The 24,101-nt window shown below is 46.5% G+C and overlaps 1 protein-coding gene across 4 annotated transcripts in view; it reads left to right on the top strand.

The window, feature by feature from the left end:
* pik3cd (phosphatidylinositol-4,5-bisphosphate 3-kinase, catalytic subunit delta) overlaps positions 1-24,101 on the top strand; it is a 236,768-nt gene that overhangs the window by 92,195 nt on the left and 120,472 nt on the right. For 2 of the 4 annotated variants that reach the window (XM_078238706.1, XM_078238708.1), the window contains one exon: positions 17,381-17,506. The exons of 1 other annotated variant lie outside the window; for it this stretch is intronic. The gene's annotated coding sequence lies outside the window, so the exon portion shown is untranslated. Of the gene's footprint in view, positions 1-9,643; positions 9,861-17,380; positions 17,507-24,101 lie in introns of those variants that run through there. One more of the 4 variants, XM_078238710.1, reaches the window with a different exon arrangement.

The raw sequence follows: 24,101 nt of genomic DNA, 5'->3' as shown, positions 1-24,101 counted from the left end.
GTGCGTATAATCTTGCTCGTTATAATAGGGACTGAACCGGGTGAAGTCTCGTTTCTCAAATCCCTCTCCCCCCTCCACCCCCCACCCCCACCGAGTTTAATTGAAGGGTGGCAAGGTGGCGCAGTGGTTAGCACTGCTGCCTCACAGCGCCAGGGACCGTGATTTGATTGCATTCTCGGGTCACTGTCTGTACAGAGTTTGCACATTCACCCCGTGTCTGCATGGGTTTCCTCCGGGTGCTCCAGTTTCCGCCCACACTCCAAAGATGTGCAGGTTAGGTGGATTGGCCATGCTAAATTGCCCCTTAGTGTCCAAAGTTTTCCAGGTTAGGGGAATGAGCGGAGTACACCTGAGGGGCTATGGGAGTAGGGCCTGGGTATGATGCTCTGTTGGAGAGTCGGTGCAGATTCGATGGGCTGAATAGCCCTTCTGCACTGTAGGGATTGTAAGAATAGGAGGAAAAATGAGGCAGATCAGAAGTAATTTGGTTTTCATTAAGTTTAGGATTTGGAAGTCTGAAGATTTGTGGGCTATCAAACTTTTATTTGAATGAAACACTGATTTATTTCCTTTTGCGTCTGGAGGGGCATTTGTTCAGCTGAGCAACCTCCAAGCATCAATTGCTCACAAACATCTGTTTCTGGTTGAGATGTCGGCCACATCTGGAGATCAAAGCCCCACCTATGCAGGTCTTCCTTGTGCTGTTGCCTGGTGAGTTTCTGCACTGTCTGACCATTGTGCGTTACATTGGCATCTTCAATGGATCGAACCTTTGGCCAGAGGCTCGCAACTGGCATCAAAACTCAGGAAAAAAGTGGGATTCTGTTAGGTAGATTATATTCGCCGTATCACGAATTGCACAATATCTGTCCATTGGAAGTCTAAATTACTGGGATAATGTAAAGATACTTGTGAAAGGATTAGAAGGTAAATTACTTTGAGTTCTCTGATTCCTGTAGCAGTCGATAGCGTGGCATCAATAATGTTATTTCCATTTTGCTGCACCACCTGATAGAATCCCTACAGTACAGAAGGAGGCCATTCAGCCCATTGAGTCTGCACCAACCGCAATCCCACCCAGGCCCTATTCCCCTACCCCACATATTTACCCTGCTAATCCCCTGACACTAAGGGGCAATTTAGCATGGCCAATCCACCTAACGCGAACATTTTTGGACTGAGAGAGGAAATCGGAGCACCCGGAGGAAACCCACGCAGACACGGGGAGAACGTGCAGACTCCACACAGACAGGGACCCGAGCTGGGAATCGAACCTGGGTCCCTGACAATGAAAAGAATATCTGAAATTAAAGTTTCTTCAAACAAAAGCAATTGGTCTAAGTGTAAATAGCATTAAAATGATTATTGCAGGATCATTACAGACTAGCTCTGCTAATGAGCAGTGGAAACAATCCCCCACCACCTTTCCCCCGAGACCCTGCACAGTCTCCCTATTCTTTTTTACAGAACTGTGTAATCCCATTCTGAATCCGCCTCCACCACACTCAAGTGTGTTTAGTTTCAATTGAGGTTAAGTGCACACAGGTCGGGAAGATTGATTGGATGGTTACTTGAACACATGTAAAGCGACACTCACTGCCACAGGAGGTATATGCCTGCAATGTTTCACCGAAGTGGAGGCAGGAACCCTCCATGTTCAAGAAATATTGAGAAGAGCATTTGAAATGCCAGAACGTACTAGAGCTGCACAATAGGGGTAGAATGGAGTGCTTGAAGGCTGGTGCTGACACGATGGGCTGAAGGGCCTCTCTCTCTGTGCTGTAAAACTGATTGGCCCTTGTTTCTTCCTCCACCGACTGGCTATCAAGAGCATAACATCCGACACATTCCCTGCTGGCTTGGTGGAAAGGACTGAGTATCACCATGCTGGCTACATGAACAAGACATCCATTGAAAAACTTTTCGCTTATATTTATTAACCTGAAATTTTGCCATAGTGGTCAAAAGGGTGGCACGGTGGCACAGTGGTTGGCACTGCCACCTCACAGCACCAGGGACCTGGCTTTGATTCCCGGCTTGGGTCACTGTCTGTGTGGAGTTTGCACATTCTCCCCCGTGTCTGTGTGGGACACTCCAAAGATGTGCAGGCTAGGTGGATTAGCCACACTAAATTGCCCCTTAGTGTCCTGGGATGCATAGGTTAGAGGGATTAGTGGGGTAAATATGGGGTTAGGGCCTAGGTGGGATTGTTGTCGGTGCAGACTCGATGGGCTGAATGGCCTGCTTCTGCACTGTAGGGATTCTATGAAGGGTCATTGATCTGTTACTTTTTTCATTCACTGTTGAGGCAATTCAAAATGGCAGCACTGCGTATTGCCCCTTCCTCCCTGCTGCTTATCAGCCTTTCTGCTGAACCTCTTCGTGAGTAATTCATCAGTCACCAGTCCTGTCTCCTTTCATGTTGTATATTGCCTGGCTGTGTTATTGACTGTGTGATATTTGATGCCCAGTATTGTACCGCTACAGATAGTGAAGATACTCTCAGCGATATTCAGCTTGTAAACACATACACAACTCGACAGTGCCAACGCTCGGGCTTGTGAAAGTTTCATGAGCTATTGGTTCCTGAACACAAGCTGGTTTAGGTGCTGAACTAAACCATTCTCTGTTGTTTAAGTACAGCTGAATCAGAAATTTGTTAACTGTTAATGTAACAGCCCTCTTAGACCACAAGACACAGGAGCGGAATTAGGCCACTCGGCCCATCGAGTCTGCTCCGCCATTCAATCATGGCTGATATTTTTCTCATCCCCATTCTCCTGCCTTTTCCCCATAACCCCTGATCCCCTTATTAATCAAGAACCTATCTATCTCTGTCTTAAACATACTTGATGACCCGGCCTCCACAGCCTTCTGCGGCAAAGAGTTCCACAGATTCACCACTCTCTGGCTGAAGAAATTCCTCCTCATCTCTGTTTTAAAGGATCGTCCCTTTATTCTGAGGTTGTGCCTCTGGTTCTAGTTTTTCCTACTAGTGGAAACATCCTCTCCACGTCCACTCTATCCAGGCCTCGCAGTATCCTGTGAGTTTCAATAAGATCCCCCCCTCATCCTTCTAAACTCCAACGAGTACAGACCCAGAGTCCTCAACCATTCCTCATACGACCGTTCCTCTTGCTGCGTGCTTCTTCAGTTCAAATAAACAGGTAAAGTCGCCATAGCCCCAGAGGCTACGACTGGTGGTGATTTAACCTGAGGACCCCACACCTCAGGTGAGGAGCAAGGTTGAGAAGGCTGGGCCTTCATGAATAACCTCAACCCGTACAGGAATTGAACCCACGCTGTTGGCATCGCTGTGCATTGCTAACCAGCTATCCAGCCAACTGAGCTAACCGATGCCCTTGTGCACAATTTGACCCCTGAATCATTTGGCAGAGTTTATTTGTTATTTGCATTGACCATCTCCCCTGCAATATTCTCTCATCCTAGAATCGTAGAATCCCTACAGTGCAGAAGGAGGCCATTTGGTCCATCGAGTCTGCACCGACCACAATCCCACCCAGGCCCTATCCCCCTAAATCCACATATTTGCCCTGCTGGTCCCCCTGACACTAAGGGTTAATTTAGCACGGCCAATCCACCTAACCCGCACATCTTTGGACTGTGGGAGGAAACCGGAGCATCTGGAGGAAACACACACAGACAGTCACCCAAGCTGGGAATTGAACCCAGATCCCTGGCACTGTGAGGCAGCAGTGCTAACCACTGTGCCGCCCATCCTCTTCTTTACTTGGCTCAGGTTCCAGCATCCCTCGGCTATAAAGCCTAAGAGGTCTTTCTTCTTGTGACAGTCCTGGGAAGCTATTCAGTGATAGAATGTGGCGAAGGCTGATCTGGTTCTTATTATCCACCATACACAAACGTTCCAGGACAGGCAATGGGACAACCCTCACAAGCAGGAACTCTGGCAGAGTAAAATACAGAGCAAGATGTAACCTCCTGTGTCTAATATCTTTGCTTCTCTTCAAGCTTAAGTACACTTGATTACCTATTTTAGCACATACAAAGTGAGCCCAAAACGTGACACTTTCCGCCTTTCAGATCAATAATTAAAGGGACTGCGTGATTAACAGTGTTCAGTGTTACTGCAGAAGAGGGTCGGCACGATGGCACAGTGGTCAGCACTGCTGCCCCACAACGCCAGGGACCCGAGTTCAAATCCCAGCTTGGGTTACTGTCTGCGTGGAGTCTGCCCGTTCTCCCCATGTCTGCGTGGGTTTCCTCCGGATGCTCCGATTTCCTCCCACAATCTGAAAGACATGCCCTTAGTGTTATCCCTTGGTGTTATCCCTTGGTGTCCAAAGATGTGCAGGTTAGATGGATTGGCCATGCCAAATTACCCCTCAGTGTCCAAAGTTGTGCAGTTTAGGTGATTGGCTGTGCTAAATTGCCCCTTAGTGTCCAAAGATATGTAGGTTAGATGGATTTGCGATGGTAAATACATGGGGTTACGGGGATACGGTCTGGATGGGATGCTCCGTTGGAGAGTCGGTGCAGACTCGATGGGCCGAATGGACTCTTGCACTGTAGGGATTCTATGATTAGCTTTGTTTTGCATTTTGCCAGTTCTCATCGGGAAGCTGTCAGTTCCGGCTAGTGCAATCAATGATGAGAAATGATGCTTAAAAAGTGTAGATGGGGAGCTATTAATATTGCTGGTGGAGAGGAAAGATTGATTTTAATGTCAGTAATACAAAATGGGAACTTCAGTTCAAGATCAGAAATTAATCCAGAAAGGCCCGTTTTGGGGGGGAAAAAAATCCGGAATCCCTGGAGAGAGCCAACCGCAGGAGGGGAACTGGGCCGAAAAACACTTTGAGATTTCAGTTGATTCATTAAAACGGGTGAAGAGGATATATCAATGTCTCTACTGAGTGAAAACAAGTTGGAGAGTAGAATCTGCTCATAAGATCTGACAGTTGCCCATGAATCATACCTTTCCCTCAAACGAATCTCAAAGCTCTCAGCTAACAAGTGTATCACATCCTTCTCATGTGTCCTCACTCATGGATTCATCGCAGCTGAATTACGCTGTTGTTATGGAGACTGACTTTTCTGAGAATCGACACCATGGGCTGGAGTTAGCGCCCAAACCAATGATGTGTCTGAAGAGATCGAGTCCCGTCTGTAACCACAATACGCCAAAGTCTCCGCGACCTCCAACAACAGACCATCAAGCCCTGCACCTGTGAGAATCTCCAATCTCACAACTGGCCGCACACTTGACTTCCCAGAGGGAGAATCCTCCAGTTGTGTTCATTCAGAAATGCCCCTTGCATTTTGTGACCAGAATTTGAGACCCCGCACCAAGTATAATCATAGAATCCCTGCAGTGCAGAAAGAGGCCATTCGGCCCATCGAGTCTGCACCGACCACAATCCCACCCACCCATAACCCCATGCATTTACCCAATCTCCCTGACACTAAGGGGCAAATTACCATGGCCAATCCACCTAACCGGCACATCTTTGGACTGTGGGGGGGGAAACCGGAGCACCCGGAGGAAACCCACGCAGACACGGGGAGAAGGTGCAAACTCCACACAGACAGTGACTCGAGGACGGAATTGAACCTGGGTCCTTGGAGCTGTGAGGGAGCAGTGCTAACCATTGTGCCGTGCATGGGGGCAGAGTGGTCAGCTGAATAGTCATTCTTCTGGTGTGAAGTTTTTGCTATTTTTTTTAATGTAATTATTCTTCACTGTGCTTTTTCTGTTTTTTAATCTATTTTCATGGCATCAAGTGTGAGTTAAGTTGTTATACTTGGACAAGAAATATATGATGTGGTATTGTTGCTTTCCTTGGGTTCCAGTTGTTTCCGCTGACTCACGTCCATTTTTAAGTTGGAATGTATTTGAACAACGTTGGGAAGATATTTGGGGGGAACTTAGCATTGGCAGAAAATGGATGCAATCTTGGCCATATTGTCAGCTTGAACCCACGGAGTCAACTCCCACCCCATATTCATTAGTTTTCGCTTGTGAGTGCAGAATTTGTGAATGAGAGACAGGAGTGTTTATTTTAAGAGCAGTTTTAAGTTTCAGTTTCCAAAAATGAGGAAGTGATACCAGGGCTCAACGCAAAAATTGTTATTCAGTTTCCCTCACATTCTCTCGTTTGCGGGCACTGGGCTGCAGACATGTTTACAAGTTTTGGTCTCCTTACTTGAGAAAGGATATAGTGGCACTGGAGGGGGTGCAGAGGAGATTCACTCGGTTGATTCCAGAAGGTTGGTTTATGAGGAGAGACTGCATAATCTGGGGCAATATTCATTGGAATTTAGAAGAATGAGGGGGATCTTATAGAAACATATAAGATTATGAAGGGAATAGATAAGATAGAAGCAGACAGGTTGTTTCCACAGGCAGGTTGTTTCCACTGGCAGGTGAAACTAGAACTAGGGGGCATAGCCTCAAAATAAGGGGGCGCAGATTTAGGACTGAGTTGAGGAGGAACTTCTTCACACAAAGGGTTGTGAATCTGTGGAATTCCCTGCCCAGTGAAGCAGTTCAGGCTACTTCATTGAATGTTTTTAAGGCAAAGATAGATAGATTTAAAGAAATTAAAGGTTATGGTGAGCGGGTGGGTAAGTGGAGCTGAATCTATGAAAAGATCAGCCATGATCTTATTGAATGGCGGAGCAGGCTCAAGGGGCCAGATGGCCTACTCCTGCTCCTAGTTCTTATGTTCATGAATCATTAATCTGACAATCAAACTGAGCAGGGTTGTTACCAGATTTCTCATTTAAGGTTTCCTCACCTCAGCTCCCAACTCCAGTTCCTCTAGACTGCCGATTTCTCCATTACACCGTCAGAATAATGGACATTTTCAAAATCCTAACTCTTTTTCTAGTCACCATAGTGTGGGGATTTGGGTTTGAGCATCAGCTGAAGAACCAGAGTCACCTGCATTCCAGAGTTGAGGAACGCTATGTTCCAGAGGGATCATTGGTACATCTAATTCCATAGACTGTTGGCCACATTTTGTACCACCCAAGTGCCAGGCAATGAACATCTCCAGCAAGCAAGAATCTAACCATCTCTGCTTGCCATTCAAAGGCAATACCATCGGTGAATTCCCCACTATCGACATCCTGCGAGTTAGCATTGACCAGAAATAGAAGTGGGCTAGCCATATAAATACTGTGCTGGCCAAAGGCTGGGAATTCTGCGGTGAGCAACTCACCCCCATAAACCACAAATCTCCAAGACACAAGTCAGGAGTGTGATGGAGTACTCTGCACTTGCCTGGATGGGTGCAGCTCCAACAGCACTCGAGAGTCCACACCATCCAGGACAAAGCAGCCCCACTTGAGTGGCACCCCCATCCATTCATTTACAAACTCTACTCCTCTCCTAAGGGTGCTTCTGCAACACAGTCAGAATCGGGAAGGCCTGACCCTCCCTTTTTGAAATACAGATGAGGCTCCCTGATTGGGCAGGCAATTATGACCTCAATCAGGGAACTCTTTTTTTTCCAACCAAATAAACAAAATCAAACTAACTTCGGGACAACTCAAAAGGGACAGCTCCCAAAAAGGAGAGGAACCGCCCAAAACAAAAGACAAAGTGGAGAGAAAACTTAAAACGTCAAATTAAAATGTGATTAAAGGGGTCAATAATGCACCCGCCTCCCTGCGGTGCCCAGCGGGCATGGAAGGCATCAAACTATGCCCTCGGACACCGCACGCTTCCTTTCCAGGGACACTCGGCCGCAAATATAGCCGCGGTAGAGGGGAAGACAGTCAGGTTGGATGGCCCCCTCGGTCGCCCGCTGCCTGGACCTATAGATGGAATGTCTTGCCAGGTGACCTCAAAGGGGGAGGCTCATATTCCAAGAGGCCAACCTCAAGTGCCTCCTTGACGTCATTACATGTGCCATCTACAAGATGCAGGAACTCATCAAGCCTCCTTGAACAACACCTTCCAATCCCCTCACCTCAATCACCTAGAACATCACCACCTGCAAGTTCCTCTCCAAGTCTCACAGCATCCTGAATGAGAATTATATCACTGTCACTGTGTCAAAATCCTGAAACCCCCTAACAGCACTGTGGGTGTACCTACACCACATGGACTGCAGCTGTTCAAGAAGGCAGTTAACCACTATCTTCTTCAGGGCAATTAGGGATGGACAACAAATGCTGGCCTTGCCATCAGTGCTGATATCCCAGGGAAGAATTTGAAGGAGTGTTTCTACACCATCACTGGCTTCCCATGGTCTTGCGGGTAACCAACGGCACTCAGATCGGGGGGCACCCTTGGGGCATTTCAGCTGATTCCATTCTGTTAACATGTGGCACTGTAATGCCCAACAACATGTGAAGGCAGAGTACCCAGAATTGACAGGATGCTTCTTAGTTCTCACTTGGACGACCCGGTTTTCCAGCTTTTTGTTTGGAATGGGATTAGTAACACAGGAGGGATTTCATCCAGGTTTGGAGTTGGAAACCCCTTTTGACCAGTCATGTTAAAACACAGACAAGCAAGCGACCATCTTCTACATGATGGGCAGGTTGTAGGCCCCGAGATGCTCTAACGGTATTTTCATAGAATCGTAGAATCCCTACAGTGCAGAAGGAGGCCATTTGGCCCATCGATTCTGCACTGACCACAATCCCAACCAGGCCTTTTCCCCATAACCCCACGTATTTACCCTAGCCAGTCCCCCTGACACTAGGGTCAATTTAGCATTGCAAATCAACCTAACTTGCACACCTTTACATAGTGGGAGGAAACCGGAGCACCCAGAGGAAACCCACGCAGACATGGGGAGAATGTGCAAACTCCAAACAGACAGCGACCCGAGGCCAGAATTGAACCGGGTCCCGGGCGCTGTGAAGCAGCAGTGCTAACCATTTTATCAGCGTTTATTTTGCCCCCTCCCCTTGCGTCCGATCTGAGGTTTGGTCACTCCTACAGAAAACTTGGTGGGGAAAGTCCCCCATAAACACCAAGTTCACAGAGTAACTCAGCTGCAGTGGAGATGGACACAGTGAGAAGTCTCACAACACCAGGTTAAAGTCTAACAGGTTTATTTGGTAGCACGAGCTTTCGGAGCGCTGCACCCAGAGGGCTTTAACCTGGTGTTGTGAGACTACTTACTGTGCCCACCCCAGTCCTACGCAGGCAACTCCACATCAGTGGAGATGGAGGTATTGAATTCAGCCCAGCCAATACCGAGTGTGTTTGGGGTTTATTTTAAATAATCTGTATTGGGCGGGGGAGTGTTGCAGAATTCAAACTCTGACTTGGCAGACGGTGGCCCTCAGTATTACTCCTCGAGAAGATGTTCTTTGGAGATAATTACATTGCTGAAATGTTTCTTCCGGATGTGTAAGCAAGTGCACGGCATTTTTAAGGCTGTCAATTAATTTAAAAAAACTTTCTTCTGACAGCAGATAATTGCTCCCAGTTTCTTGGCAAATACTTACTTTATGTATCGCCACGTTTTGTTTTACTTCCTTGTTGACTTTAATTAACTGGGAGTTGGAACTGATAAGAGTCGGGGATGTATTTGCATATACTTTTCTGTGAATTAGACTTCCTTGAAAGCTAATGTCATTAAACAGCCACTTGGCGCACTGACAGAGCTATCTGACCCAGGATGTTTGATGGCTAGATGAATATCGGAGAGTAATGGTGAATAAAATTCGGTGCTTTGGGAGTAAGGCCCTGTCACATTTCAGCTTAATAGATTTGATTGCGTTGAAGATTAAGCGCCAGAGATCTAACTCAAGAGCCTGGAGGCGTATGTTGTGGGAACTCTGCTATCAGGTGGTGTTGAATGGACTCAGACTTTCTGCTGAAGCTTTAGGTGCCTGAATTAAAACAGCTAAAGGTACAGTTCCAACAGTTTCTGTCGACTTTCCAGATTAAAATGATGCAAGGATCAATGTCACAATAATTCTGATTTCCAACTTACTGCGGACGCTGGGATCTGAAACAAAAGCAAAGTGCTGGAAAAACTCAGCGGGTCTGACAGCATCTGTGGAGAGAGAATGGACCCAACGTTTCGAGTCTGGATGACAAAGCTCTGACGCAGGGTCATCCAGACTCGAAACGTTGGCTCAATTCTCTCTCCACAGATGCTGTCAGACCCGCCGAGTTTCTCCAGCATTTTATGTTTCTGTTTTAAAATTATTATTCATTCATGGGATGTGGGCAAATCCTGCATTTTTGTTTAGTTGCAAAAATATACTTGATTCATAAAATATCAGAAATAACATTACAAATGTTCAAAAATGGCCAAAGTGTGATGAAATTCAGGTTCTCTACCTCGATCAAGTTGCACTTTGAGATGCTTCAATGCAATTGTGACCCATGTAATATTCACTGCGTACATTCAGTGCGAGTCACACAGCCCGAGGAGGTTCTCTACAATTCCCCTCCCCTCAGTTCACTGCGTTTGAAAGCTCTTAGACGGCGACCTTCCCCACTGCGCCTCTGCGTCAGCTGCTCCAAGCTTTAGTGCGTTTCGCAACACGTAGTCCTGGACTTTGGAATGTGCCAGTCTGCAACACTGGGTGGAGAAAACTTCTTGCGCTGGAAGATCAGCAAGTTTCAAGCAGACCAAAGCGCATCTTTCACCGAGTTGATGGCTCTCACAACAATGTCTGATGTTTGTCTAGGAGTGCGTCCCTGGGGACAGCCTCTCGAGCACAGAGTCCTGCGTCCCTGGGGACAGCCTGTCGAGCACAGAGTCCTGCATCCCTGGGAACAGCACGTAGAGCGCAGAGTTCTGCATCACGGAGCTAAGCGGGATGAACCTCAACTGAAACCACCTCATCTCTCTTCAGAACCTTCTTTGCAAAGGCACATTCCACAGGAGGTGGACAATTGTCTTTTTCCCCCTGCACGATCGCCTCAAGGGAAACATGTGGATGGGGTGGGACTCTGGGCGTGTAGGAACGGCAAGGACGTCATTTATTGCCCTTGGGAAGATGGTGGGATTTGAGCCGCCTTTCGTAACCTGCTGGGCCATTTCAGAGGGCCATTCAAGAGTCAACCACATTGCTGTGAGTCTGGACACACATGTAGGTCAGACTTGGTAAGGATGGCAGATTTCCTCCTCTGAAGGATATTATTGAACCAGCTGGGTTTTTACGATAATCTGGTAGTTTCGTGCTCAGTATTCTTGACGATAAATTTTACTTGATGAGATTTCAATTCCCCCAACTACTGTGGTGAGATTTGAACTCCTGTCTCAAGATTATTACTCCAGACCTCTGGATTACTAGTCCAGTGACATAACCACTGTGTTATCTACCATTACAACTCGTGATGCTTTCCACACGCACCCTCGCTCTCCCAGTCGCGTTGCCATAGTCACGTGCCTGTTAAGATGTGGCCAACTGTATCTCGATTGCTAACATTCTGAGTCGGAAAGTCGTGGGTTCAACCCCCACCCCAGGGTTTTGAGCACCTAAATCAAGGCTGACACTCCAGTGCAGTGCTGAGGGAGTGCTGCACTGCCAGAGGTGTCATCGTTCTGATGCAGCATTAAACCAAGGTCCTGTCTGCCCCCTCAGGTGAACATAGAATCGTCGAATCCCTACAGTGCAGAAAGAGGCCATTTGGCCCATCGAGCCTGCACTGACAACAATCCCTCCCATGCCCTATGCTCATAATCCGATGCATTTACCCGGCTAATCCCCTTGACACAAACGGGCAAGTTAGCATGGCCAATCAACCTAACACGCACATCTTTGGATTGTGGGAGGAAACCGGAGCATCCAGAGGAAACCCAGGCAGACACGGGGAGAATGTGCAAACTCCACACGGACAGTGACCCGAGGCCGGAATTGAACCTGGTCCCTGGTGCTGTGTGGCAGCGGTGCTAACCACTGCGCCACAGTGCTGCCCATAAAAAAACCTCAATGCACTATTCCGAAGAAGAACATGGCAGTTTTTCTTGATGCCCTGGCCAATATTCATCCCTCAATCAACATCCCAAAAAAGCAATTATCTGGTTATCATCTTGTTGCTGTTTGTGGGAGCTTGCTGTGTACCAATTGGCTGTTGCCTTGTTACATTGCTACAGTGACTATAATGCAAAAGTACCTCTTTGACTATGAGGTGCTTTGAAACGTTTTGAGGTTATGAACGGCGCTAGATTAATGCAAGATTTTTTAAACCTGTTGCCATTTTAAAAATGGCGGACATGAATGCCATAGTGTGTTGAGGAAGGTCTGGCATCGCTAAGCGGTCCTGCTGGCCAAACACGTTTGAATTGGACTCCACGGGAGCAATTGCCTCCTCACGTTGTGAGTCCGACTGCCGTATAGATTTCTTGGTAACATTCCCCGTTTTTAAGGTGAATCTGTTTTCATACATTCGGCAGACATTTTAACACATTGCGTAGGCCTGGTTAAACAAATGCAGCATTATTTTGCCCTGCATAAAATTCCAAGATGGCGCCGGAGCGAGTCAACTTCTTGCAAGCTGTGCCCAGCATACCTTCTAATTCTATATTTTACTCTCGTTATTTGCTTCTACACCCTAGCTATGACTGTAACACTACATTCTGCACTTTCTCTTTTCCTTCTCGATGAACGGTATGCTTTGTCTGTATAGCACGCAAGAAACAATACTTTTCACTGTATGTTGTATGTTAATACATGTGACAATAATAAATCAAATCAAATCATAAAGGTGCAAATTGTGCAACTGAAATCAGTATCTGTACCCAACTTCCCTGCACAGCTTTTGGAACCCAAGACTGACAGGTCTTGGCAATTTGCTTCCTATAACACATCCGCTAAAAGATTTTACCCACTTTTATTCACGTACCCATTGCCAATAGCCTGGTCTTTCCTGAAAAACTGGTCTTCATGCCATTGGCAAGACCTCCTTTGGTGTCATGCTTCATACTGGAGGCTATGCCCAGATGAACCTCTTGTATGTGAGCCTGAGGGTAATTCTCTACATGCCTGCATACCAATTGTCTGAGTGTCTACTGTTTGTGTTTACATAAAAATCAGTCTACGGGCCTGAAAAAGAAGGTTTTTTTAAATTCATTTGTGGGATGTGACTTGGCCAGCACTTTTTGCCCATCCCTAATTGCCCTTGGGAAGGTGGTGGTGAGACGTTGCCATGAACCGCAGTAATCCGTGCGCTAAAAACACTCGTACAGCGCTGTTAGGGAGGGAACTTCAGCACTTTGACCCAACTCCAAGGAAGGAATGGCAATCTGTTTCCAAAACGGGATGGTGCGTGTGACTTGCCGGTGACGTTGTTTCCGAGTGATTGCTGCCCTTGTCCTTTCGAGATGGTAGGGGTAGTAAATTTGGGCAGTTGTTTCTGAGGCAGCCTTGGCGATTAGCTGCAATGCGGGATGGTACACGTTGCTGCCACTGTGCTGGAGGGAGGGTGAATGTTCAAGGTGGTGAATTGGCCTTGATGGGTTGGGTACAGGGATGGAGCAGTTCTTCGATCCTTGGATCTCTCCCAGATTTGTAATTTGCCAAATTTGTTCAAATCAAGAATTGTTTGTCGGTCTTTCTATTGGCATGTCGTTTACCACTCGTCACAGTATATCAGCAATGTGGCATTTCAGAGAGCTACACTCTTATATTTACTGAGCCCCAACTCTTTAGCAATTCCTGTAAATCCAGTGCTTGGTGGCAAAGTGATGACTTTCCTGCACCAAGTTGCGTGACCTAGTTGAAAAAAAAAATCCAACATGTCCAGTTAAAGACGGTTACTCATTCTGCAGCCACTTTGGTGGCAATTTACAATCAGTTCTCCATTGTTGGTGGGTTTTAGAGTGACCCCCTCCAGTAAATCCTATTCAGATTCCCTGTAAAATACCATTTCAATTCAGCAGAAAGGTTTTGGTAGATCTGTATTGCTTTGGAACAAAAACAGAAAATGCTGGAAAATCTCAGCAGGTCTGACAGCATCCGTGGAGAGAGAATAGAGCCAGCATCTACAGATGCTGTCAGACCTGCTGAGATTTTCCAGCGCTTTCTGTTTCAGATTCCAGCATCTGCAGTATTTTTGCCTCGATCTGTATTACTTTGGAACGGATTCTAAAGTGTGAGAGATACTCAGCTGAAGAGGGTGGGGGGAATTCCAATGATCATCCACTTATTTCTCACTTGGAAAGCAGAGAAAGGAAAATCTGGGAGTCTCTGGCATCCACTTGCTCACTGGGACTTGTAGCCACCAATTTCTGGCACAGTTGAGAATGCTACCATTGAGTCACGACTGCCCTCGTTAGTAACCGAGTGGTAACAGCATCTGAATAATTTTTTTAAAAAGGTCCACTTGGATAAACAAGCCGGGAAGAGCAGGTTCACTGAGCAGGAATAAGGTGTCAGAGGAGCTGGGATGCAGCATTACTTTGCCAGGAGGGTGGTTCCTGTTCCTCAGGAAAGAGGGAGGGAGCAGCTCAGTGAGGTTATTCAGCAGCCACGCTCCACCTCCAGAGAAGAGAGAATCTTGCAGAAACGTTGTGACACCTCGAGGTCACCGGACGCCGTTAAACCACCAAACCCACCATGAAGAACCTCGAACCCTGAAGAAGCTGTTGCAGACAGAAGTGGCAAGTGCTCAGGTGTTGGATTCCAATTCATGGAGGGCATTACGGAGGCTGTATTGTTCCAACTATGTTTTAGGCTTCCTTGTTAGATGCATACTTAGATTTTTACAATGGAAAATGATTCTGCAAGCACAAAATAGCATAAAATATGAATTAACAACACAAAGTCCGAAGGAGGGATCATTTCGGACTCGAAACGTTGGGTGGAATTTTCCCGTCTCGCCCACCTTGTAGCGGCGGGACATGACCGTGCAAAGATCCGTTGACCTTGGGCAGGAATTTTCGGCCTTGGGGCGAGCGCGGCCAGAAAATCCCGGCCATTAATTCTAGCCTGAATTCCCCAGTCCCATTCGCAGGAATCGCCATGGGTGAGACGGATAATTTGACGGGCCAGCCAAAGGTCCATTGACCTTGGGTGGGAATTTCCGCTCCTGTGGAGGGGACAACTGGAAAATCCCGCCCTCCCTTTTCCCCTTTCCATAGATGCTGCCAGACCTGCTGAGCTTTTCCAGCATTTTCTCCTCTATCCGCATCTGCGGTATTTGGCTTCTAACATTCAATGTTTTGGCTTGGACAAGGCCAGAGAATTGTGAATGCTTTCATACCGTTCATATCTTTTCTCTACACATCAGGGGGCTTGAACACTGGGGGAGAAATTTGAATCTACAATCGTTGATGAAGTAAAAGGGAAAGGTAATTTCCTTTAGCAATGACTTTTATTTAGCGAACACAAGGAGATCCATTTGGATATCTACCGACAGCAAACTCTCAGACCTAAATTCTGACCAGATTTGTAAATGTGAAGTTTGATCTTGTCGGAAGAGCCTCTGAGCGGGAAGAACATTCTGAATAATATCATTCCCACTGTTTGGTTGGTGGACCATTGGGGCCCCATTGATCTATAATATCAATTGTTGAAAGGTTTTTCAAAATAATTTCTAATTTAGTATTAGTTATTCTGTTTTTATATCTATGCAGAATTCTATGCAGATATCATGGGCGGCACGGTAGCACAGTGGTTAGCACTGCTGCTTCACAGCTCCAGGGACCTGGGTTTGATTCCCGGCAAGGGTCACTGTCTGTGTGGAGTTTGCACATTCTCCTCGTGTCTGCGTGGGTTTCCTCCGGGTGCTCCGGTTTCCTCCCACAGTCCAAAGATGTGCGGGTTAGGTTGATTGGCCATGCTAAAATTGCCCCTTAGTGTCCTGAGATGCGTAGGTTAGAGGGATTAGTGGGCGGGATATGAGGGTAGGGCCTGGGTGGGATTGTGGTCGGTGCAGACTCGATGGGCCGAATGGCCTCTTTCTGTACTGTAGGGTTTCTATGATTTCTATGATCCAACTTAAATATTTCTTGACTACTGCCTCCCCCTGTACCCAAAATTTTAATTCAGCCGAGATTGCTGAACTGAGTCACGAACACTTTTACAGTAGTGACACTCGGAATTCATCCAGTTCTGGTTCACTACCTATCGCAGCCTCCCTGGCGCTGTGAGGTAGTAGTGCCAACCACTGTGCCACCTCAACCTGGGCTTGAACCCACGATCCTGAGATTAAGTGTCAGATACGCTATCGACTGAGCTAGCTGGACATGCACAATGTGAATCAACAGCAAAGGGCGCGCCCGAGATTTGAACCTGGGACCTCTCGGCAAGCTCTTGGATTGTAACCCCCAAAGTAAGAATCATACCCCTAAACCAACGAACTGCTCGCTGTCTTGGATAAGGTTTTTTGAATAAATGTGTCAGATTCATGCAGCTTAACCCCCAGCTGTAATTATATTATTAGAATCATAGAATGATTCTATTGGGGGAAGGCAAAGCCTAGTGGTGTTATAGTTAGACTATTCATCCAGAAACTCAGCTAATGTTCTGGGGACCCGGGTTCGAATCCCACCACGGCAGATGGTGGGATTTGAATTCAATAAAAAATATCTGGAATTAAGGATCTACTGATGACCGTGAAACCATGGTCGGAAAAACCTATTTGGTTCACTAATGTCCTTTAGGGAAGGAAATCTGCCGTCCTTACCCGGTCTGGCTTGCATGCGAGTCTGGAGCCACAGCAATGTAGTTGACTCTCAACTGCCCTCCAAGACAACTAGGGATGGGCAATAAATGCTGGCCAGCCAGCGACGCCCATGCCCCACGAGTGAATAAAGAAAAGCATTAAGAATCAACTTAGTGGATTTGCTTCTATTGAGCAGTTTTGTATATGTGAGGTTATCACTAATTACTTCCTTCTTTGCCAGCTTTATTTTCAACAATAGGTGCTGCAAACCCCAAACTAATTTAGCATGACCGCTCCCTCTATGCAATAATCTCCCTCAACCATCAGATTGAAACCTTCCTTTTTTAGTTTATGAAACATTTGCAGTCGTTTGTTCAATACATCTTCAATATAGGGCGGCACAGTGGCACATGGTTAGCACTGCTGCCTCACAACCCTAGGGACCCAGGTTCGATTCCCGGTTTGGGTCACTTTCTGTGTGGAGTCTGCACGTTCTCCCCGTGTCTGCGTGGGTTTCCACCGGGTGCTCCGGTTCCCTCCAACAATCCAAAGATATGCAGGTTAGGTGGATTGGCCATGCCAAATTGCCCCTTAGTGTCCAAAGACGTGCTGGTTAAGTGCATTGGCCGTGCTAAGTTCTCCCTCTGTACCAGAACAGGAGTGTGGCGACTAGGGGATTTTCACAGTAACTTCATTGCAATGTTAATGTAAGCCTACTTGTGACTAATAAACAAACTTAAATTTAATATCTGAGGATAAAAACTTGGAAATTAATCTGCCCAATCTCTCCATCTGCCTCCACGACAGCTATCGGCAATCTTCCAGCTGAACAGCAAGCTTACCCTCATCAACTGATGGTCTGGAACTCCACTGTATGTCCCTGATCCAAATCGCAGGACTATCCGATACAATCTCTGCCCACTCGCTACAACGGTAAGTGTGAACATTACATACTCATTTTAATCAATTTTTAGGATAAAACTCTGGTAGAAATATCAGACCTCCATCTGGTGCAAGGGTTTACAGAGTATCTAGACTGTAACTTTCCAGTGTCCCTCTCCAATTTATTTTCCATAAAGCACATAGTTTACAACAAAAATATATCTCCCATAGTGGTTATTGGACAGATCAGCAAGCACTCCTGACTAATTTTAAACTTACTAGGGGGTTCGGTTTAGTTCAGTTGGCTGGATGACTGGTCCATGATGCAGAGCAATGCCAACAGCGTGGGTTCAATTCCCGTACCAGCTGAGCTTTATCATAAAGGCCCCTTGCCTGATGTGTGGTGATCCTCAGGTTAAATCCACCCCCCCCCCCCCCCACCTCAAAAGGGGAGAGCAACCTATGGACAAATGGGACTATGGCGACTTTACATTTCCACTCTTTTAACAATTATTTGTGCAAACCGCAACCAGAGAGGAGATGAGGAGGATTGGGTTTTAGACAATGGGGTTTAGGCGGGCGAAACGGGAAAATTCTACCCATGGAGTTCTGATCTTTCCAAGTATAAATTGTGATTATTACCAACATTTGGGAACCAAAAGACAACAAGAACTCAGAAGCTCCCTGACATTTTTAGGGCGGCTCAGTGGTTAGCACTGCTGCCTCACAGCGCCAGCGACCCGGATTCAATTCCGGCCTCGGGCCACTGTCTGTGTGGAGTTTGCACATTCTCCCCGTGTCTGCGTGGGTTTCCCCCCCGGGTGCTCCGGTTTCCTCCCACAGTCCAAAGATGTGAGGTTAAGTTCATTGGCCATGCTAAATTGCCCCTTAGTGTCAGGGGGACTAACTATGGTAAATGCATAGGGTTATGGAGATAGGGCCAGCGTGGGATTGTGGTTGGTGCAGACTCGATGGGTCGAATGGCCTCCTTCTGCACTGTAGGGATTCTATGGTACGGTGTGCACAGTCTGAAAGGGAATGGAACCAGATTGGATAGTAATTTTCAAAAAGGAATTGGGTATGGACTTGAAAAGGAAATATTCACAGGACAACATGAGTGATTGGATAGCGCTGTCATAGAAACAGCATGATGGGCCGAATAGTCTCTCGCTCTGCTGTGGCATTCCGAGTTTATAGAGTTGTAGACTGTTTTTGTCCTTACTCCGCTATAAGTCATCAACACTAATCACATTTTCTTGCTTTTCATCTGCCTACCAGTTATATAATTCCCTTTTAAATATTACGATTACCCAGCCTCAACAGCCGCTTGCAGTACCGCAATCCATTATTGAATAACTCTTTGACTTGAAATAATTTATTCTGACTGCTCCTGTTGTTCTATTGCCTGTTGATGTTTGTAAATGGCTATTATCTAGGAATTAATGATTGCGTGTAAGTGTTCCGGGGGCCACATTTCACGGCTGCACTGGAAACACATAACGGAACCAGTTCAAACCTGTCCCCCGTGTACAAGGCAAGTTAAAGGGCGGGATTTTCCGGCCACGCCCACCCCAAAGGCGGAATGTCCCGCCCGAGGTCAATGAACCTTTGCTTGGTCCATTTCCCTCCCGCTACGATTCCCATGGGCAGGCGGAATGGGAAAATTCTGCCCCATAGAATTCTGATCTTTCCCAAGTATAAATTATTACCAACATCTGGGAACCAAAAGACGACAAGAATTCAGACGCTCCCCTGACATTTTTAGTACCAATCTTCAATTTATGTCCCTTGTGACAAACTAATGAGGGAAACGAGCTTTCGCCATTCGCCATGAAGAGCACATCTGTGAGGTCCCAGCCCTCCCTTGCCTGGTGACTCAAATTCTAGTGTTACAAATCGCTCCTTAGAACTATAGCCACTTCTCCTCAGTATTGCCCTGATAAACTCTCGTTGTTTGTACACATCTGTGGTCCCAGCAACCTTTCTCCAACAGGTTGCTTCATGAAGATTGCGTCAGATCCTTCTCGGATCTAACGCAATCTCGTGAAAGTATGTTGGTGAGCTTCTCGGAGTATTCACAGCTTGCAGAGCCGCAGGAAACAAATTCTTGTCCACTGACCTTGGTATTCTGCAGTCAACGCACAAACTATTTATTCTGTAAAGTAACAGGGACAACACAATCTAATTCTCCAGTGCGGAATAATTTTCCGTATGAGTAAGAATTTAACTGATAACAGCGTTTACACAGCACCTTTCATGTGGAAAAATGCAGAACCACAAAAATGTGTATTTGAGAAAGATTAATGCTTGCACTGAGTGGAAATACTAATATTTCCCAGGCAATAAACAAAGTAACCAAATAAGTAAGGAAAGATAAGATGTGGTGGGGTTTTGATCCTGCAACAGAACATCAAACAACCTCGACATGTTCCAGTTTTGCTTTGCATCGTTCTAATGCGTCCAAACCTCCATATGTAACTTGTGGAGGTCACTGCAGTATATTAACTTCAGGACTTAGACAGGATGGCGTCATGGTGTAGAATGATGCCATGATTTCACGTGAGTGTGTGCGCGCGCACGTGTAGTTTCTGTTCGATGACATTTGTTCCTTAAAAATAATAGGTGTTAACAACAAAAAAACAACTGGGTGCCCACGGTACTATCCTGCACTTCCGCAGTTCCGTGAAGGAGGCTGATTCAGGAATGGAGACGGAAGCTGTTTGCAAGCATAGAAATCAAGGTCTCTCCACTTAGCAGATCACGTCCAACATGGCTCATTCAAATCAGATATGTAAACACAGGAGGGAGTGCAGGCACACTCCTCCAAAACCCAGAATAGAAGCAAACATTCTTTGAGATTATTTTAATTTGGAGTTGAACTCAATTTCTTGAAGGTTTGGAGTTTGCGTGCTGTTTACAAGTTGGCTGAATCGTTTCTTGATTTGATTTGATTTGATTTATTATTGTCACATGTATTAGTGTACAGTGAGAGCCATGATGTGGAGATACCAGCATTGGATTGGGGTAGGCACAGTAAGAAGTCTCACAACACCAGGTTAAAGTCCAACAGGTTTATTTGGTAGCACGAGCTTTCGGAGCACTGCTCCTTCGTCAGGTAAGTGCCCTGAGGCATTCACCTGATGAAGGAACAGCGCTCCGAAAGCACTTGCTATCAAATAAACCTGTTGGATTTTAACCTGGTGTTGTGAGACTACTTGCCATACACTGAAAAGTATTGTTTCTTGCGCGCTGTTCATAAAGAAGGAAAGAAGAGAGAATAGTTATGCTATAAATATTCAGTGCAGTGGAAGAATCTGTGTTGGCTGCGTGTCTTACCTTCTGTCTTGTCTTAACAAGGTACTTTTGTTCCAGTGTGTTTCTTTTGTGTATTCTTTTGAAATGTATTCATTCCCAGGGCATGGGCATTGCTGGCGAGGCCAGCTTTCATTCCACACCCTTAATTGCCCTTGTGATGGTGCTGGTGAGGCAACTTCTTGAACTGCTGCAGTCCCTTTGGTGTGGGCAGCACGGTGGCACAGTGGTTAGCACTGCTGCTTCACAGCGCCAGGGACCCGGGTTTGATTCTCGGCTTGGGTCACTGTCTATGTGGAGTTTGCACGTTCTCCTCGTGTCTGCGTGGGTTTCCTCCGGGTGCTCCGGTTCCCCCCCACACTCCAAAGATGTGCTGGTTTGGTGAATTGGCCATGCTAAATTGCCCCTTAATGTCCCAAGATGAGTAGGTTAGATGGATTAATGGAGTAAATTTTGGGGTTACGGGGATAGGGTGGGGGGTGGTCCTGGGTAAGATGCTCTGTTGATGGGTCGAATGGCCTCTTTCTGCACCGTAGGGATTCTGGAAGGGGTACTCCTTTTAGACTTCGGAGTGGTTTGGAACAACTGAGTGGCTTGCCAAACCTTTTCAGGGAATATTCAAGAGTTGACCACACTGTGTGGGTCTGGAATGACATGTAGGCCAGACCAGGTAAGGAAGGCAGATTTCCTTCCCTAAAGGACATTAAACTGGTGTGACAACAATAATCTCTCCCTCAATGTCATCAAAACGAAGGAGATTGTCATCGATTTCAGGAAGTGTAGTGCAGAACATGCCCCTGTCTACACCAAAGGGGACGAAGTAGAAAGGGTCAAGGGCTTCAAGTTTTTAGGTGTCCAGATCACCAACAACCTGTCCTGGTCCCCCCCATGCCGACACTATAGTTAAGAAAGTCCACCAATGCCTCTACTTTCTCAGAAGACTAAGGAAATTTGGCATGTCAGCTACAACTCCCACCAAACTTTACAGATGCACCATAGAAAGCATTCTTTCTGGATGTATCACAGCTTGGTATGGCTCCTGCTCTGCCCAAGACCGCAAGGAACTACAAAAGGTCGTGAATGTAGCCCAATCCATCACGCACACCAGCGTCCCATCCATTGACACTGTCTACACTTCCCGCTGCCTCGGAAAAGCAGCCAGCATAATCAAAGACCCCACGCACCCTGGACATTCTCTCTTCCACCTTCTTCCGTCGGGAAAAAGATAGAAAAGTCTGAGGTCACGTACCAACCGATTCAAGAACAGCTTCTTCCCTGCTGCTATCAGACTTTTGAATGGACCTACCTTGCATTAAGTTGATCTTTCTCGACACCCTAGTTATGACTGTAACACTACATTCTGCACTCTCTCATTTCCTTCTCTATGAACAGTATGCTTTGTCTGTATAGCGTGCAAGAAACAATGCTTTTCACTGTATACTAATATATGTGACAATAATAAATCAAATCAAATTAGTGGACCAGATGGGTGTTAACGATAATTGGCAGTGGTTTCGAAAACACCTTTTAATTCCAGATTTACCAATCGAATTAAATTCCACAGGCTGTCATGGTGGGTTGAACCTGTGCTTCCTAGAGTATTTGCCTAGGTTTCTGTCATATTAGCGGCACGGTAGCACAGTGTCTGTATTAGGGTGGCACGGTAGCACAGTGGTTAGCACTGCTGCTTCACAGCTCCAGGGACCTGGGTTCAAGTCCCGGCTTGGGTCACTGTCTGTGTGGAGTTTGCACATTCTCCTTGTGTCTGCGTGGGTTTTCTCCGGGTGCTCCGGTTTCCTCCCACAGTCCAAAGATGTGCAGGTTAGGCTGATTGGCCATTGTAAAATTGCCCCTTAGTGTCCTGAGATGCGTAGATTAGAGGGATTAGTGGGTGGGATATGGGGGTAGGGCCTGGGTGGGATTGTGGTCGGTGCAGATTCGATGGGCCGAATGGCCTCTTTCTGCACTGTAGGGATTCTATGATTTAGCCCAATGACAGCCCTCCGCCACCCGCCTCCCCCGTGTGTCTTTGGGCGTCTTTTTGTATCTAAGAAGACCTAGCATGGAAATTGCCATGGAATGCATGAAGTCAGCCTCCTGAACTCAATTACCCAATAAATAGGTCTTTTCTTCCCCCTCCAACCTCCTTCCTCTGTCAGTTTTAGAGCATTCCATGCGACAGCTTTGGGTCATATGAGGAATAGTTAAGAATAATGTACAACTTGATGTAACATGTACAGTTCTGCTGTGTGCTCTATGGGCACAGAACAAGCAGTCTCATAGATAATCACATGTTACCCGTCTATTGGACACTGATGGCATCATAAATGCCCCAGGCCTCTGTTACTCTGCCTCAAGGTTATGTTGGTTGGAGCAGAATGTACCGAGATGATCCTTTATACTCTCGAAACATCATCAACACCACATCGAAGCTGGGAAAATGTTCACGTATTTTGCAAAATGAACCAATGTGGGTGAAGCCATTCAGTGTGAAAGAAATGGGAATGCTTTGTAATACAAATGATCCAGGCTCCATTAGATAATAGCGATCTAATATCACTGCCCGTGTGAATGACCCAGTTAATTCCCCAATCATGGTAATTGGATAAATAATTAAGGGGGAGGATTTTGCAGCTCCGTGGGGAATGGGACTAAGTGCGTGGCACTCTTGAAGAGAGAACACAGACACAGTGCAGCCTTTTCTAGCACTCCATCATTCTATAATGGCAAATCCAGCCATTAGAGCAGATAAAACTGGTATGCAAACAACTCAGACTCTAAGAGCTTGTGTGTACTCATATTTGCATGTAAACAGTTGAACTTAGGCCACTTGAGCCTGTGTACACTGTAGGAAAATTTGCTTCCGAGCGGATGAGACCACAAAATTCCATGTACCTTGTTTACACTGGTAAGTCGAGATCGCAGTTACCCAGCGTGTGTGTGTGGAACATTGTCGAATTCTGTGTTTTGCTATGGTAACGGTGTAGGCTACTGGCATTTTAGCTCAGGTTCTGGGAGGTCAGTATCTGTGTTTGTACCATCGCTCTGCCGTCCAACTGACGGCACCGAGATCTCTGGTCTAAGTCACAGCCAGCATTTTATACGATTGCCACTATCGCTTCCTATCCCTTCTCCTGCACCTTTGACCCAGGCAACCTCTCCTCTCCCGATCCCGACTCTCCTCCAAAGTCAATCTTTGGGGAATTGCTTTCATAGAATCATGGAATCCCTGCAGTGCAGAAGGAGGCCATTTGGCCCATCGGGTCTGCACTAACCCACCAACAGAGCATCCTACCCAGACCCTCTCCCCGTAACCCCACATATGTACTCCGCT

Source organism: Mustelus asterias, chromosome 22 (assembly GCF_964213995.1).
Source record: "Mustelus asterias chromosome 22, sMusAst1.hap1.1, whole genome shotgun sequence".
Classification (NCBI taxonomy): Eukaryota; Metazoa; Chordata; class Chondrichthyes; order Carcharhiniformes; family Triakidae; genus Mustelus; species Mustelus asterias.
Note: the sequence above shows the minus strand (reverse complement) of the source record. Positions and strands in the feature narration are given on the sequence as shown.